Source organism: Aulonocara stuartgranti (assembly GCF_965226115.1).
Source record: "Aulonocara stuartgranti genome assembly, chromosome: 9".
Taxonomy (NCBI): Eukaryota; Metazoa; Chordata; class Actinopteri; order Cichliformes; family Cichlidae; genus Aulonocara; species Aulonocara stuartgranti.
In genome coordinates, this window is record NC_138960.1 from 2,085,101 (window position 1) to 2,091,492 (window position 6,392).

A 6,392-nucleotide genomic window follows, 5' to 3' on the forward strand; every position below is an offset into this window, starting at 1 on the left:
AATGAATTGTAGAATAAAATCTGCATGTGTAAATTCATTTTTGAATTCTAATTTAATAAACTGATTTTTAAAATGCTTTTTAAATCTTCATTTCAAAAATCATTTTCGAATTCCACTTTAATAAACTGCATTTCAAAATCCATTTCCCGTTCCTGTTCGCTCAGGGATTAATTTTGGATTGGCTGTTGGATTAACAACTTCATTTTAAAAATCCTGCTGCTATTCAAATTAGAAACTTCCTGGGATGTAAGGAGCTCTCTGATTGGTTGGTCAGACACAGGCTGTCTGCCTGGATTTTTCTAGCTCATAGCTTCGCCCTGCTAAGAAGCGTGTATGCTTGTACAAAGGCGGTTCAGCCTCAGGATTTACACTCGGCTCGACACGGATATGTGAAGAATGAAGGGACCCTGCAGCCAAACGGAGAGCCCAACCTCTGACTGAGTGCCTGTTTACTCAGTTTGACCACCTGTGAAGGTAAGGTGGTAACATTGCTTTTTTTTTTTTTTTTTTGCCTGTCCCGTTTGGCTCTTTTGCCATCAGAATTGTTGTCTAAAGGCAAACAAAGATGCCCAACGGATTTACTTTACCAAATTGACCATCCCAGCCTTGCCGTAATGGTCCATTTGATTCACCTTTTATTGTTTATTTTATTTTCACTTACTGAATACGGGACAGACTTGACTGGGAGAAAGAAAGAGGTGGTAACATTGCTAACGCTAGCATCACCACACGTAGCCCCGTTATTTTAAGATCATCTTAGCTTATGAAAATTTTACGTCGCAGCTGTACGAGCTAGCTACGTGTTTTGTAAGCTGCTGTGCTCTTCACAAATAAAGCTGGAAGCAGCTCAGACTATTAGAACCAGCACTGAGTCCTGTTACATTCATACAGTGTTAGAGCAAATGCTGCAGCCTACAGCCTTTAAACTAGCGATTAAAATGCTGACAGTAAACTCGTCAGTCCAGATGTTACCACATTACTTTGTGATACTTAAGAGTTAAAACAACTGAGACAGGCTGACTAAAATAACAGCTGTCAGTTCTCTCATTCCTTATATCAAGACTGGAGATCACACTACTGATTTCAGTTCATTTAATATGTGAGTGCACAGATTCATTCTCAACTGGACATAAACGATGATCAAAGGTTGTATATATGATGAATTCATCAAATCCCAGCCTCTAACACAGTGCGCTGAATCTTAGCTTTGAATGTCCAGTATATTCTAATCAGTGCAATTCACTGAACATTCACAAACATTCACTGAACCTACAGTATCTACACCTGTGTGGCAAATGTGTGGTAAAGACACAGATAATGAAATGTAATTATTAATACAATATACATCATGAAAAACGAAAGCTGAAATTGATTCAGTTTAGTACTTTTCTCTGTGTGCTCTGTGATTTTAAAGGCCTTAAATTCTGTGATATATACTGTAAATGATTTTCACAGAGGTCTTAAAGTAGTTAAATCACTGCTGATAGTCTGGTTGTTTATATTTTCACGTTTTTGTGTCTGTAGGGCTGTTTGATGATGATTTGGACTCCTCTGGGAGATGAGGACACACCCACATCTGTTCCATGCTGCAGCCATGGATGGTGTTACGGCTCTGAGGCAGCTTTGGGCCATCAGACGCACACACTGGAAAACCAGCACCTGGACTTCAAGCGAGTTCAAACATTTCTGGCCTCTTATCACTTAGATTTCTTAATCTTAACAGTGAATGCATTTAAAGCAGGAACTGCACACCTAGCCATCAAAAGTTTGGCAGCATGAGTACTGCAAAGTTTTGTAGGGTCCTTGTTAAAAATTCCACAAGCACCACGTTTGTCATATAAAGTTCAATTTTGTACAGTACATTGTTGAAATTATAAACTATATATTCTAGTTATCCACTTTTCAGTATTTTTTGAGTAAATGGATGTCAGTGATAAATCAGCGGTGATTCACCTGCAAATGTTTTTTAACAAACTTTGTTTTTTGTAGAATTTATCAGCAGCTGTGGAGAGATGCATTTGAATATCTTCTGGTTCCACTTTTCCTAACCTGGAAGCTGAGGATGGCTGATTTCTGACAAAGACACACACCTCCGCGCTTATCATGGGTGTTTCATCCTCCGTGCAGCAATTCCAGAGAAAACGAGAGAGCAACGACCACCCATTAAGACCAGCCAGAAATCTGGCCCTTTTTGGCAGCTGTGGAAACTTCCAATAAGAAAGTTTGCATTCTTAGAACAATGCTGGGTCATGTGTGATGTGTCATATGAGGATACTACATTTTGACTTAATTCTGCTCAATTACGTGTTTTGATCGTTGATCCAGTATGGCAGCTTTGTGTTGTGCTGCAAGTTAAAACCCATTGTCCTCATGAGCACAGCATCTAACAACTCTCCTTAAAAAAGTCGATGGACTTTAACTGGACACAATGGTTTCCAGTGGGAGATACATTCATCACTCATCCGTGACACTGGAGAAGTCACCTGGATGAGTGATAAAACAATTTTCCGAGGGGTGACGTAGGAGCAGCGACATGAAAAGACACGTGGCTGAGTTGCTCTGTGGGGATACGCTATTTTTTCAAATTGGGCACTAGCGCGTTATCTGTCGTCAGCTGAGTTATCACTGCAAACGTGCGCATCACCTAAGGGAACTTTGCAACAATGTCAGGATCCAAAAACACCAGAAAGACTGATGGAGCCAAGGCAACTGATAGCAATGCTACATCCCCGGACACGGCCGCGCTAATGGCTGCCATAGCTAACTCGGAGAAGAACGTAGTCGCCAAAATTTCTACGCTGGAAGCAAAAGTCGAGACCAAGTGCCAAGCTCTTAATGAGCTGATCGATTCGCTTCGCAGCAATGTTTCTGACAAAACAGATGAAGTGCGGACTGAACTTTGTGCTAAGATTGATGCTCTAGCTACTACCTTCACTGACCACCATAGCCGGCTAACTAGCCTGGAAGAAGATGCAAACACGTATTCGGACCGGGTTGTGGACTTGGAGAAGCAAGTTCACGATCTGAAAGAAGTTGTGTCAGCTCTTTTGGACAAGACCGAAGACCTTGAGGGGAGACAGCGCAGATGCAACATTCGAATACTTGGCGTGAGGGAGCACTTTGAGACTGGGACGCGCCCTGTCACCTCTGTGGCCCAGCTACTAAAGGAGGTTTTGGCTCTGGATACCGCTCCGACACTGGATCGGGCACATCGCAGCCTCCAGCCTGTCCCTGTGAGAGACCAGAGACCCAGGCCACTTATTGTCAAATTTCACTACTTTCAAGAAAAGGAGGAGGTACTTTGCAGGGCCGCGTTAAACAGTCCCCTGACGCATAATGGAGACAGAATCCTAATTTTCCCCAACCTGCCATCTGCAGTCGCGAAGAGACGGGGGGCCTTTAAAGAAGCTAAAGATCTACTGCGCGGATGTCGGGCTGTGAGATTCGGGATGCTATATCCAGCGAAGCTAAGGATTTCTTCCCCTCTTGGTGAGGAAATATTCACCAATCCGACGGCTGCTAAAGACTACGTCAAGAATCGCATCTTGGCTGTGTGTGGGAATCAAGACACGGACTGAGTGGACTGTACTGACATGGAAATCAAATAATCTCCACCTCCAATGGAACAAATTGTTTTGATCTTGAAGGCAAAGTTGCAGTTGTGCGGAACATTGTGCTGTTCATCGGAGAAATACATGTTTTGTATGAACTGTTTGAGACTGGAACAGCGTTTTTTAACTACCCTATTGATTCAACATCTCTGGGTGTACATTTGCTGTCAAAACTTTCAGGTCATCTTGCTAGTGCTCCTGTAACTAAATTTACAAAACCAATTATTTTGTTACCTTTTCGTAGCACATTTGTAGCTTTGCCTCAGCTACACAGCATGTAACTTAATGGCGTTTACAGGATGTCTTCATTCAGTGTGGTCGAGTTTGTGGATGAAGTTGACTCTGATGGCTGCAAGAAGGTAGACATCGTTCCATCAGAGTGGTTCCATGACACAGAGAGAAAATGATGCTGGTGGCCTCCTGCCTCATTGGTGAATGTGACAAAGGCTGTAAAAGAAGGAACACCACCAACCAGCAACTGGATACTCTACAATGTCCGTGTCATGGGAAATGCAGGTAAGTTTGACTTTATTTGTACACTACATCTGTATTTCCTTTTCTTTAAAAGTTTATACATGCACATTTTATTTTACTTGGAGGGTTTTGTAAATGTATGGCCCTGTATTACTGGAAACCATTTTTTCATTGTTATTGTTTTTGCAGATTTATTTCTTCTTTACATTGTATCTTACATGTGGTATTCTGTACAATTTATGTTATAGCAACTTATGCAAATGCCAGGGCCAAGTTGCATCAAGCAGAGTATTCATCAGACTTGACGGACAATGAGAATGGCATAAGAAAAAGAAAGTAAGTGGTACTAGCATACAAACAAGATGAAGTTTATTTCCTTCTGAAACAGTGTCATAAATGTTCTGTGCTTAACCTTTCTAGGCCAAGTGTTAAACTGATGAAGAATCAACTGAGCAGCCACACTGAATCAAGTGAGCCTTCTGATTCAGATGAAGAACTTCCACCCACGCCTCCAGAACAACTCCTTAAGCGACCCTCTGGAAAAAACAATAGTGTAGTCGCCAGCCCCGCTGCCCGGAGCGTCGCCAGCCCCGCTGCTCGGAGCGTCGCCAGCCCCGCTTGTAAAGCCATGTTCTCGAAAGTCCTTGCCATTTTAGAGGAAGTGAAGGAGACTCAACTGGTTCATAGCAAGATGCTAATTGCCTTGCTGAAGCAGAAAAATGGTTCAGTTACGGAGGTCCCTGAAGGGGTTGTTTTACCTCTTAAAACCCAAGACGATGTTGAGGCTCTTAATGGAAAACTGGAGGACTCCAGTCTCATGTCTGCTATATTAATATTAAGCCACTGTTCTTTATACAGTAGTCAGAAAACATTCTTTGATATATTTTCTGAAAGACATTCTCCTTCATGATTTGTTTTGGCATACAGCATAATTGGTTTCATTTAACACAGCAAGTCTTACTGGTCCTGAGGCAGCAAAGCAAGCCAGAGACCATCACATCTGCTACCATGTTTTTCTGTTGCTATGATGTTTTTTTTCTGAGATGTTACTTTTATACCAGATGTTTACCTTCCAGAAAGTTACATTTTTTTTTATTCTAATGATTGATTTTGATAACGGATAGATTTCTTATTTTATTTATTTATTTTTTTTAAGCTCAAGTTTTATTATAATTTACAACATTGTAACTTGTACTTGTCAATGTTCACAAGTAGGACAGTTACAGAAACCGCAATGCAGAAATGTAGATCAAAATGAGAACTGCAATTAGGAAGCACAAAACAAAACTGGAAAGCAAAACAAAACCCAAGCAAGCAAACAAACACACAACAACAAAAACAAAACAAAAACAAAAACTTTATGTAACATTAAATAACGTGACAAATCTAGCCATAAATGAACAAAACGAAACAGACCTATGCTAAATTATTGAAACAGTAAAGCATGTATGGGTCGCCAACGCTCAGTAAACAACTCTCTCTGAATCCGCAGAGCGTATGTTATTTCCTCCATCTGGTAAATTTCTCTCACTTTATCAAGCCACATATTATATGAAGGTGGGTCAAGATTCAGCCATTTAATAGTAATACACTTTAGTGCTGCTGTAAGCAAGATTCTTAAGAGATACTTTTTATTGTTTCCCACAAAACCATTTGGTAATACTCCTAAAATGGCTAGCTGTTGGTCTTTCGTTAATGGTTGTTGGAAAACTGTGTTGAGAACTTTAAATATGTCATTCCAAAATGAGCAGAGTTTTGGGCATGACCAGAATATATGTGAATGGGTTCCTAAATAAGTACCACAATTTCGCCAACAGGTGTCAGGATTTGTAGGCTTCATTTTGGCCATTATCTCTGGGGTTCTAAAATATCTCATGACCACCTTCCATTTAAATTCTCTCCACAGCCCAGAATTAGTCACAAGATGGGCTTCGCCGAACACCTCTTCCCAGGTGTCCTCTGAAATTTGAGTGCCAGTCTCAGCTTCCCACCTTGCCTTAATATCCAAAGTTGCATTTGTATTGAAACTCATAAATGCGTTATAAAAATTAGTGATTAATTTTGGGGAGGAATTACTTTGAAATATTTTTAGAAATATTTCCTCAATGGGTGAGGGCTCCAAAACTTGCCTCCATTCTTTATGTTTTGTCAAAAAGCTTCTTAGCTGCAGAAACCTAAAAAAGTCGGAAGAAGGAAGCCGAAACTGACCTCTCAACTGTCCAAATGAGCTCAGGTGCCCATTCCTCACAACATGACATAGTTTATAAAGCCCGCTATTTGACCATGCTCTGAAGCCAGGGTCTTCCA

At 40.9% G+C, this 6,392-nt stretch overlaps 1 long non-coding RNA gene across 1 annotated transcript; it reads left to right on the forward strand.

Annotated features, from left to right (window-relative positions):
* The first annotated feature begins 3,225 nt into the window (after positions 1–3,225).
* LOC309714967 lies at positions 3,226–4,619 on the forward strand. The gene is made up of 3 exons (XR_014279109.1): positions 3,226–4,127; positions 4,334–4,421; positions 4,506–4,619. It is a non-coding gene; the product is annotated as an uncharacterized lncRNA (long non-coding RNA).
* Positions 4,620–6,392: the final 1,773 nt, after the last annotated feature.